General features: G+C 39.2%; 1 pseudogene; it reads right to left on the reverse strand.

Moving 5' to 3' along the window:
• LOC104753887 overlaps positions 1-5,965 on the reverse strand; it is a 16,139-nt pseudogene extending 10,174 nt beyond the window's left edge.

The raw sequence follows: 12,606 nt of genomic DNA on the forward strand, positions 1-12,606 counted from the left end.
TCTTTCTCCGTTTTACCACCCTTAATAATCCAAGTAGCTGATTCCCATCTTTGGAACAGTTTCCCGCACCCTTAACCAACCGTTCTTTCAAGCCAATTGTATTCTTGAGTGTGAGGCCTTTTCCGAGCTGAGCTTGTTAGAAAGTGTTAGGTTCTAGCCGACAAGAGTAGGATCCTGTGTAGTTCTAGTTCGCGCTATCCGGACTAGTAGGACTAGGTGAGAACTCAATTTTGGGTTTTGGGATTGGATTTGTTCTGAAAAGAAAAAAAAATATGGGTAAAGAGTCTTTAGGAGGGGGAATGTGTTTTCAAGGTTTACAAGTCTAGTAAATGATGTTGGTTGTGCAATAAAAAAAAATTGTTGGTTCTAGGCATAAAAAGAAAAGTTTAGACAAGGAAGAGAAAGCAAAACGCTTAAGAAGTCTAGAATTCTAAGAAGAAAAGAAAGAGAACCATAGTGATAAAAAAGTTTCCCATCCACTAGATTGAAATGAAGTAACCTCCTCCTAAGGCTAAGTTAAAAGAATGAGAGCATGGGTTTTAGAAGAGATATCGACGAAGGGTAGAGATAGGACCAACTTCTGGGTTAGAAAGTTAGAGCTAAGTTTCCTTGGGACCTCTGGGTAGACGGGGTGCTGCTCTTGTATGTATCAGTTGGTTTCAACCTTTAGCCTTCTCTTAAGCTCAACTCATTTTCGTGAGAGATCCCTGTTTTATATTGTTAAAACCACTTGCAAAAAAGACCAATTTTTGTCTTTACCGCTTCACCCCAGCCAAATGAGTTCAATGACACTGCATAGCTTGATTCATGGTTCTTTGTTAATAAATGTTAAAGGGGGTGATTGATAGGATTGCATGTGTAGATCAAGCGAATGAAATTCCTTCACCATGCATCATAGAACTAAAAACAAGGACCTTGATTCTAACTACTCTATTCAGTATGTTTTAGGTTCTGAAACCCCATCTTCACACCTCTTCTCCATACCTTGATCTTGATCGTTTGCTTGAGGGCAAGCAAAGAATAAGTTTGGGGGAGTTGATATGTCTATATTTTGTCTCTGCTAAGCATGTTTTTGTCACGCATCTAGTTAGGATAACTAATTGTTTTGCATGAATTTCTACTCTCTTTTGTACACTTTTCATATTTAGGTAGTTCTTGCATTATCTTCGCATACATCGTGCATTTTGGAGTATTTCAGGTATTTTGGAGTATTTCAGGTATTTTGGAGACTTTGGAGTCAGGCTGTCTCGAGTCGCGCCATCATTCCATCATCACACATCCGCTTGGGTCACGCCATCATTCCATCGTCAAAGATCCGATCGAGTTGCGCTGTCATGCCGATCGAGTCGCGCTGTCGTGCCGATCGAGTCGCCGTTCGAGTCGTCCTTCGAACCACCGGTCGGGGGATTCAGCTTTCGACGTCTTCATAAAAGTTGTAGAGAATTGAGTCATCTTTCCAATGCCATTTATTTCAAGCCAATCGGAGGTGTGCTTCAAAAGTTATCATCATTTTAGTGGAAGCGTATACATCCAGCTCGAGTCGCCACCCGTCGACTCGACCCTCCAGCTCGAGCCGCTGCCCGTCGACTCGATCCTCCTCCACTCGAGCCAACACCATCACCCACTCGAGCCACTACTCGTTCGCACATGTCAGGAAGACGTTCCGTCTTACACGCTTCAGGAGATTCCCAAACCGACACTTCATCTTGTCGTTTTAAGTTTTAGGGATTTACATGCTTTTACTATAAATATGTTTTGTTAAGTCTTGGCGGAGATCATCTTAGTTTTTATCTCGTTTTTATTTTGTAAGGTTTCCCTAGCCACCAAGAACCGTTCTCAGACTTTGTATCCAGATATCTTTTGATACATTGAGTATTTGCATTTGATTTCTTCTACAAACTTGTTTATCTTATTTTTACCTATCTAAGAATGCTTGTTTCAATGTTTTCTGAGTTTGTATTGTTGATGATGATTTCCGGATCTGAGTAGTGCGTTAGTTCTTGAGGATGGGATAGATTAGGTGGAGGATCTTAGGATGTAGGGTGTTTAAGCTTGATTTGTATGATTCCCTTCTGGACTAGAGTTAGAATTACTAGTTTCTCTCTGATCAATTGGAACTAGGTTCGAGACATTTCCACACCCAAAAGGTGTTCGATGAAATGTCTGACCAACTAGTGCCAGAGACTTACGTTCCTAGCCTAAGAGATTAGTTGTCTAGGATGTTTGTTGACGTGAATGAACTTGTTTGTCATGCCTGCTCGACCACGTTTCTCTAGCGAGAGCTAGGTATGGAAGTGGTTGAGTCTGAGTAGCTTTTACCAAGAGATTGGATTAGCTAAGTTGTGATGTTCATTGTTTAGGGATAGATTGCTTGTGGCATGTTAAACACTCTGTAGACTAGGATACTCCACCGACATCAATTACTCCCATCCTTAGGACTTTTATCTCTCTGATTTTTATTACATTCCCGAGACTATTTCGTTCCTCGTTTTCTTGTGGTTCTTGCTTAGACTCGTTTAAGTTTCTATTCATTTCCGCTTCTTGTCATGCAATCTCGTTTCTAGTTCTGTAACTCATTTTCGTTTTGCATTTTGACCATTCTAGGATTGTAAGACAAACACTCTTCTTGAATTGGCTTGACTTGTGATTGCTTGATTGCATCTTGATTGTTAGCAACATCTCATTTGGATTGACACCTTAAGTACTACAACACATAAGGTTAATTGAGACCTACTAGGAGACATAAAAATCTTAGTATCAGAGAGAAAACCACACAATAATCAGAGAGAGAGAGAGAGAGAGAGAGAGAGAGAGAGAGAGAGAGAGAGAGAGAGAGAGAGAGAGAGAGAGAGAGAGAGAGAGAGAGAGAGAGAGAGAGAGAGAGAGAGAGAGAGAGAGAGAGAGAGAGAGAGAGAGAGAGAGAGAGAGAGAGAGAGAGAGAGAGAGAGAGAGAGAGAGAGAGAGAGAGAGAGAGAGAGAGAGAGAGAGAGAGAGAGAGAGAGAGAGAGAGAGAGAGAGAGAGAGAGAGAGAGAGAGAGAGAGAGAGAGAGAAAGTGCATCCATCATATAATTATCTTGAAGAGAAAGGAACATATATGTTCATGTATATAAAAATTACTGTATAACAACACCAACATGGGTTCCTTCCCATAGCCTTTCAAGCTGACTTTCTCGCATTATGAATTCGACAAGATATTATGGATTAAATTAAGGAGGAAGACTCTTGCTTAGGTATGTATCCCAATGTAGTAACCTTAGACGACGGGAAAACTCCATCCCATCAGGTATATGCATTATATCATTCTCATCATCTCTACTTTTATAGACTTTGAGGAATCAAAGATTAGGCATTCTCTTTTAAATGCTCTTTCGCTAATAGAAACTTCATCGATATCAGATATATCAAGTGATATACCGGACACAGCTCTTGTACCCTAAAACAAATACATAGAAAAAAATTAGCACAATACGTAGGATTTGCTTTTCTTCACCAAATGCACCCTAAGTTTAAATGATTAAAATTAATATAACAAATAATACAAGAGAGAGAGAGAACTTACTATGCCATGTTCAAGGACATCACAAATCTCTTGAGCACCTATCAAGATCTGGCGTTTCCAAGGCTTCTTTTTGAATGGCTTTTTTACCCACTCGTTGCAGTAATTTGTGCATCACTAGTTCACTCTTATATATAGTATCTACTGATCTTATGAGAGATGTGTTTTCAAGGATCTGCAACCCGTATTTGACATCCAATTCACTCTGATCAGAACACATGGTTTCCACAAGATTCTATAGTTGAAGAAGACTGCAATGTGGAGAAATAGCGTTTGCTCATTCTCATCTAAACTTTCATAGCCAACGCTAAGTACGACTTCGATATCTCGATCAAGAGTAGTTTTCAGCCTGCTCACAACATCTTTCCATTCGTTTTCCTTCTTCCCTAGTAAAGAAGAACCCATGACACAAAGACCCAACGGAAGCTTACCACAACGCAATATCACACTTTGTGCAAGCTCTTCAAACCCATCATGACCTGGAGAGGTTTTTTTAAAAGCATATCTACACAAGATCTTGAGAGCGTCTTCCGTAGATGGAAACCCCACATGGTAGGTATTGTTGATACTATGCATGTTGCTGCGAAAGCTCTTTGTTTTCCGTGATAACTACAATCCTACTTCCAAGACCAAACCATGTAGTTTCATTTTCCAAAGCCTCTCCAATTGCTTCAGATCGTTCACATCATCAAAAATGATGAGCACTCTCTGGTCGCCTAGATTTTCTTTTACTGCACCTAAATGGGATATTCTCATTCCACTATAGTTCAAAACCTTTGAAAGAAACTGTTGTTGCTGGTATATCATGATTTTACGGTTTTTAATCATGATATAAGTGTATTTTTTGAGTCTTCTGTTTTGTTTTCTAGGTTGTTTTTGAGTCTTTACAGGTTTTCTAGGACTTTGGCACAGAAGGAGCAAAGTGGAGCAATTTGGATAATTTTGGAGCATTAATCCGGAAGAAACGAACTTGGAGTCGAATCAGAGTGATGGTGTCGATCGACACCACCTTAGTGTCGATCAACACCCTGTTTAGCCGAAGAGAGAAGCCAAGGTTTGGAAGTTTTACAATATTACCTAAAGTTCTCCACAATTGCAACACAAGTTCCTGACGTGTTTTAGGATATATATATAGTGTTTTTAGGTTTTAGAAACCCTAAAGTTATTTTCTAGCAAGTTTTATTCTAGCAGCTTTAGCTTTTTGAGAGATATTGAGAGCTTTTAGGAGAGAGATCAGAACTCCTTTGTAGAGAGAAGAATTTCTAAACTCCCTTCTTACTTTTTGATATCTATTGCATGTTATTCAGAATTATGTCTTGTTCTTCATTGAATATATCTGAGTAGTTTGTTTGTTAGGTTCAGGGTTTTTCACAGGGATTTGATGATTTATTAGATCTGTTTATTTAAAATTCTTTATCTTTCTAGATCTTCATCATAGGTTGTTCTTTATATTAATCCTTGATTGGCCATCTAGAATTAATAACTTAGGAAAATAAATTGATATGAGAATATAATTGATTTTCCTAATAAAACCTTTTGATGAGCAAAATTACTTCTTGCAAAGAGATTTGATTTAGTAATTTTGTGAACAATCTAAACTTGTTTTTAAAGCTGATTTTTAACCTTGAATTTTACAAAGAGATTTAGATTTTCTGGTTTCAAATTTAGATAATATTTGCAGTGAGAACTGATTTATTTTACAAAAGAGTTTAGAGTTTTAGATCTGTTTTTAATTGATTGAATCCTAATTTATTGATTGATTTAATATTTTGTAATTTTCTGAGAAATTCTCTAGGCCAACCGCCGCCGACCTTGATCTTCTGAGAAGGGTTCGAGAGTGAGCATGCCTGTCGGGACCCGAAAGATGGTGACCCGAAATAAATACAAAACTTTTATTTAATATTTTGGATTGCTTTTCTTAATTTGAATTAACATGTTTAGCTTAATTATAAAACTCTACAATTTCTTGTGTAATCTAGAGTCTTTGTGGAATTCGACCCCTAAGTACTACAATAATCTCTTAATTTGAGAGAGTAACTATAGGATTTAATTTGGGCATATCAATTGCAAATGCAGCTTCAAACCATACTCATCAAAACCGCTATGATAGTTCCCCCCCCTAAGGTTGTCCACAAAACAGCTAAGTTGAAACCTATAAGAGAGTAGACCATGCAAAACCTCTGGCAATGGTAGTCTTACCAATCCCAGCAGGACTAGAGATTGCAACCATCTTAACTTCAGCATTATCCAAATCTAGCAAAGATTCCACCTCTCTCAAATGAACTTCAAGTCCCACCATGCCATCAAAATCCCTAGACGGTGTAGCAGCATTCAGCATTCAGTTTATTTAAAACGTCTTTGGCAATCTTCCCTAGACAGTGTAGCAGAACAATGTTTGAATGAAGCATGTATATAGAATAAATCCACGATTGGACATAAAACCATGTTAAGTATAAGATTTGGCCATTTCTATTCTCGCTTATATTGATCGAATTTTCGTTTTGGTTTGGAAAAACGTTTAACTAGAATTAGAATTTAAAAAAAAAAAAAAAAAAAAAAAAAAAAAAAAAATTTTTTCTAATATACATGCAACGAGGGAAAAAAAATGCTAAAAAATTACAACAATGACAATGAGTTGTCCTTAAAAAAAGTATAACAATAACAATTAACAATGAGTTGTCCTCAAAAAGTAGGGAAAAAGCGTTAATTACTTGATTGTAGTTTTGTACAAGTCAAAATATTCTTAAAACAAATATTAGTTTTTGACTCAGCATTGCGTGGCCTATATTTTATATGTTATCTGAATCATACCGATTTGCTTTTCCACACATGTATGACAAAATATCTGGTCACAATCTTCAACATGTAATTCAAATAGTATGTTTCTTTAATATGGTTACTAATATTTTCCCACACATTCAATATTACAATATATATCGTACACATTAACTATTTACTTTTTAAGCTACAATGTCTCTTTTATATAATAAATATTGTAATTTGTTAAACTAATATAAGCAAAATATAAGAAAAATTTAAGCAAAAACTACAAATATTTACTTTCTTCTAGGTATAAGTACGTAGATGGAAACAAATGAGATGTCGAAGATATAAGTAAATTTAGATACTTTCAAGTTATCATCTTTATTTGTGGTGTATAAAAATTAACACATGTAAAATACAAAAGTACCTGTGGTTTTTATTTCTACGTAGCTACGTACAAATACAGGATCTGGAGAGTTATACTCACTTTTAAAAAACTACTAGCTAAATCATATTATCTTTTAGCTCATTTGGTTGAAAGTGCCATATGCACAATCTTTTCCTCTCAGCCGGAGAGATTTTATACCAAAATTGGCGTTTGAAGCTCTTACGGGTATGAGGTATCAATGGTGATCTAATCACCAAATCATGGATGGTGTCCAAGGGAGCTTACAAAACCGAGCACTATATCATAGAAGAAGTATGGGGAATCGTGTTTTTCCGCCTTCCGACGGTTTGTTCGCTACATAATATTAAAAGCTAAACGCTGCTCAATTTTCCAATATTTAAAACTCCTCATATATACTTTCAATTGTGTAGATTAAGAACCACTACGATCAAAAATATCATTTAAATCACTACCAAGTTGGTAGTACCTGCCAACCATCGTCAAGTTCGTCGCAATTATCATTGTCATTTTATCACTACTAAATTAGTCTATTACACAATCACTACTGTTTGTAGCCACCATATCAGTGATATCAAACTACCGTCCATAGTCACAATTTACAAATCGTGGTGATGACAACAACAAAGGTGATAAATGGTAATGGTGATGACTACAACAATATGTGGTGATGGCAACATAGGTGATAATAATGCAGTTTGTGATGGTAACATAGGTGATAATTAGGCAGTTTGTGATGGTTAATAGATATAAACAATCTTTTAGTCTATGTTTATAATTTAATATAATTCGTTATGTCACAAAATATACATTGACAAAATTCTCGGTTTTTGCAATGATACTGTTGTTAATTTTGTGGTCCAAAGTCCAAACAACATAATTTTGCTGTCAGGGTATATATATACAAAAAATAAAGTTGAAGATTGCAACATTCCCTCTTATTAATATAAGTATATCAAAATTAAATTTGGTCTTAATTAATAAGTTTTTTTGGATTACATTACAACCAACACATTTTTATATTGCTTACTCAAAAAGTGTTATTTACATATTTACAAAAAATGAAAGACCCGGTAGATAGATGATCAAACGTAGAACATGAGATAGATGAGTTAATAATGCTAGTGAGTAGTGAAACACAATCCCCATAGTCAATTGACCATGATCACATTGCCCATATCTCTATGTGGACGTCCGTTCGTCTATAAGGCCGAGTTATCTGTGTGGATAAAGAGGCCTTGTTGGTGTAAGTCCATGAGAAGGTTCGAAATCTCTTTATAGCCGTTAGAAGAGAAGAGAAAATAAAGTCTTGGGCGGTGCATTTAAGGAAACAATTAGAGGACGAGTTCAATCTTGGGAAGAACTAATTCTCCCTCCTTATTCCCTATGTGATTTATTGTAAAGGGTGTAGCCCTAGTTCTCTTGGTATTTATATCCTTTGTAAACCTTTGTAAGAGTAACTTATGGGATTTAATTCTATCCTCATTCTCTTTGCCGTTCTCTTTTTTCATCTCTTCCGCTTAAATCCCAACATGGTATCAGAGCAGTTCTTCGATCTTTGATTCTTTAATCTTATTCTTATTCTCGGTTACTCAAGTCTCTTCTATTTTTCTCCAATCTCTTTCTTATTCTCGGAATACTTGGGTTCTTCACTCTCTGTTACATTCTTAGTCTCAATCTTCCATCTCGCTCATGGACTCTACCAAGCCTTTTGTTACACCGGTGGTCTTAAAAGGGGCCAACTATTTGTTGTGGAAAAGAACCACAAAGACCGCGTTGAGTGGCCGGGGACTATGGGTTCACGTTGAAACGAATCAGCTTCCCAAGAAAGTCACCAAGAACGACGGTAAAGAAAGAAAAGAAGAAGACAAGGAGGCTGAACTCGAAAAGGAAGTCAAATGGTTCCAAGAGAATCAGACCGTGCTTGCCATTCTTTAGAATTCGCTTGATGCACCAATCCTTGAAGCATACTTGTACTGTGAGATGGCCAAGGATTTGTGGGAGACACTTGCGAACGTGTATGGAAACGTGACTAATTTGACCAGGGTGTTTGAAGTAAAGAAAGCTATCAACAGTCTTCACCAAGAAGACTTGGAGTTCACAAAGCACTTCGGCAAGTTTAGGTCTCTTTGGGCCGAACTAGTGATGCTTCGGCCAAGCACCATAGATCCGGCCATCCTTAACGAAAGAAAGGAACAGGACAAGGTCTTCGGTCTTCTCCTAACTCTGAATCCGGCATTCAACGATCTTATCAAGCATATCCTTCGTGGTAACAAGCTTCCAACCCTTGAAGATGTGTGTTCACAAGTTCAAAAAGAACAAGGGTCACTAGGCTTGTTTAGCGGTAAGGAGGACTTGGCTACGGCTAACAAGGGAGTTTACAAGCATGAGGACCGAAAAGTGATGGTTTGCGACCATTATAAGAAGAGGGGTCATCTGAAAGACAAATGTTGGATCCTTCACCCACATCTCAAACCGGCGAAGTTCAAGGCAAATCTTTCGCAAGGAGGACCAAGCGGTCAAGGCACCGGAGCAGCAAATCAAGGAGATGCAACAGCCACTGCCATGGCAGCTTCCCTTGGAGACCTGGTGAGAAAGTCGGACCTTGAGGCTCTCATCAAGTCCATTGCCGCACTAAAGGAATCCGGTACCACCTTCTTCGCTTCAAAACCTAGTACCTCTCTTGTTGTAGACTCGGGTGCTTCTCACCATATGATTAGTAACCCTAGTCTTATACACAACATAAAACCGGCACTAGGTAATGTTATCATTGCTAATGGAGATAGAGTACAGGTTAAAGGAATAGGAGAACTAAAGTTGTTTGATAAAAGTTCTAAAGCCTTCTTTATGCCTTCATTTACCTCGAATCTCTTATCGGTAAAGAAAGCTACTACAGATTTGAATTGTTATGCGATTTTTGGACCTAACAGTGTACATTTTCAGGATATTGAGAGTGGAAAGGTTCTTGGAGAGGGAGATGGTAGAGCAGATCTCTATGTCCTAGAGAAAGCTTCAAGTCCTTCTAATTCGTTTTCTTTTGCTTCGAACCTTAGTAGTAGTTTAAGTGATGTGTGGCATGCTAGACTAGGCCATCCTCATTCTCGTGCATTTGAATTAATGTTGCCTAATGTTTCGTTTGATAACTCCACTTGTGAGTCTTGTATTCTTGGTAAACATTGCAAAACTGTTTTTCCTAAATCTAGTATCATTTACGAACATTGCTTTGATTTAGTTTATTATGATGTGTGGACATCTCCTTGCCTATCTAGAGATAATAACAAGTATTTTGTGACTTTTATTGATGAGAAATCTAAATATACTTGGCTCACCTTGTTACCATCTAAAGATAGGGTCTATGATGCCTTTGTCAATTTTCAGAATCATGTTACTAATCAATTTAATGCAAAAATAAAGGTACTAAGATCGGATAATGGAGGTGAATACACAATCCACAAACTCAAAAAGCACCTTGCTAAGCATGGAATTCTTCAACAGACCAGTTATCCATATACGCCTCAACAAAATGGAGTGGCCGAGAGGAAGAATCGACACTTAATGGAGGTGGCTCGGTCAATGATGGTTCACTCGAATGTCCCTAAGCGGTTTTGGGGGGATGCAGTCATGATGGAGTGCTACTTGATCAATCGGACACCAACAAAAGTCTTAAATGACTTATCACCCTATGAGGTACTAAACAAAATTAAACCTTCTTTTGATCACTTACGTGTGTTTGGGTGTGTTTGTTTTGTTTTAGTGCCCGGATAACAAAGGAATAAACTTGAGGCCAAAAGCACTAGAAGTATGTTCATCGGTTACTCAACAAGCCAGAAGGGGTACAAATGTTACGATCCGATCAATGGCCGCACTATGGTCTCACGCGATGTCAAGTTTCTCGAACAACAAGGCTACTATGACAAGAGGGATTGGGAAGGCTTGAAAGACTTATCTCAATCTAACACTGACCGGGCAGCCAACTTGCGGTTCCTTCTTGACCACCTTGGCGTCACTAAACCGACATCTCTTGGTAAACAGGACATCAATATCGATCCTTTACCGTCGTCTCCACACCAATCCGAAGATAGGCCGAATACGAGTTCTCCTATTGCAATTCCACCATTGGACCAAGTTGCCGAACCTATTGCTTCATCAACTACGGAAATGCCTACCGCATCCGATCATGTTGAACAACAAACAGGGAGCATAGATAGAGAAGAAACTCTTGAGCCACTAGACCAGCCAATTACTCAGCCATTGCTACGGCGCAGTAACCGAATCCGATCTCATCCGTCTACATGGAAAGACAAGAGGGTTTACTACAATAATCAGGCCATTTCCCACCCTATTCAGGCTGTATGTTCGCTTGACCTTATTCCCGCTACTCATGCTGCCTTCCTCGGTAAGATGGATGAGCATTTTGTCCCTCAAACCTACGAGGAAGCTAAGCAATTTAAGGAGTGGCTTGATGCGGTGGACGATGAAACAGCAGCTATGATCCGTAACAGAACTTGGGATGAGGCCGATCTCCCGAAGGGTAAAAAGGCTGTCAGCTCAAAGTGGGTGTTCACTATCAAATATCTTAGCACTGGTGAGATAGAGCGCTACAAAGCTCGACTGGTGGCACGCGGCTTTACTCAAACCTATGGTCTTGACTATACGGATACCTTTGCACCGGTGGCAAGCTCCACACAGTTCGAGTAGTATTATCCTTGGCCACTAACCTCTCTTGGGAGCTCTGCCAAATGGACGTCAAGAACGCATTTGTTCAGGGGGAGCTGACTGAGGAGGTCTACATGCATCCTCCACCGGGATTAGAACATATTGTTGCTCCGGGTAAGGTTCTCCGGCTCCACAAGGCGATCTACGGTCTCAAGCAATCTCCGAGGGCGTGGTACCATAAACTCAGTTCTACACTACGGACGAATGGATTCAAGCGCTCTGAAGCTGATCATACGATGTTCACCCTCCGCACTACCAGTGGTCGTGTCGTCGTTCTTGTTTATGTCGATGACATTATTATCACCGGCGATGATAGGGATGGTATTTGTGCCACTAAGGCTCTTCTTAACTCTACCTTTGATATTAAGGATTTGGGTGAACGTAGGATAGAAATTTCTCGCTCTCCGGAGGGATTGTTTCTCTCTCAAAGGAAGTATACTCTTTACCTTTTACATGAGACAGGTAAGATAGGTGCCAAGCCAGTGTCCACGCCACTTGAAGAAGGCTACCAGGTCAAGNAGCTAAGCTCCACACAGTTCGAGTAGTATTATCCTTGGCCACTAACCTCTCTTGGGAGCTCTGCCAAATGGACGTCAAGAACGCATTTGTTCAGGGGGAGCTGACTGAGGAGGTCTACATGCATCCTCCACCGGGATTAGAACATATTGTTGCTCCGGGTAAGGTTCTCCGGCTCCACAAGGCGATCTACGGTCTCAAGCAATCTCCGAGGGCGTGGTACCATAAACTCAGTTCTACACTACGGACGAATGGATTCAAGCGCTCTGAAGCTGATCATACGATGTTCACCCTCCGCACTACCAGTGGTCGTGTCGTCGTTCTTGTTTATGTCGATGACATTATTATCACCGGCGATGATAGGGATGGTATTTGTGCCACTAAGGCTCTTCTTAACTCTACCTTTGATATTAAGGATTTGGGTGAACGTAGGATAGAAATTTCTCGCTCTCCGGAGGGATTGTTTCTCTCTCAAAGGAAGTATACTCTTTACCTTTTACATGAGACAGGTAAGATAGGTGCCAAGCCAGTGTCCACGCCACTTGAAGAAGGCTACCAGGTCAAGCGAAAGGGGGAGAAGCCAACACCTGGTGCTCCGGTTCCCAAGTCGCACCAACCATACAAAGATGTGGGACGCTATCGAAGACT

This window comes from Camelina sativa, chromosome 2 (genome assembly GCF_000633955.1).
Source record: "Camelina sativa cultivar DH55 chromosome 2, Cs, whole genome shotgun sequence".
Lineage (NCBI taxonomy): Eukaryota > Viridiplantae > Streptophyta > Magnoliopsida > Brassicales > Brassicaceae > Camelina > Camelina sativa.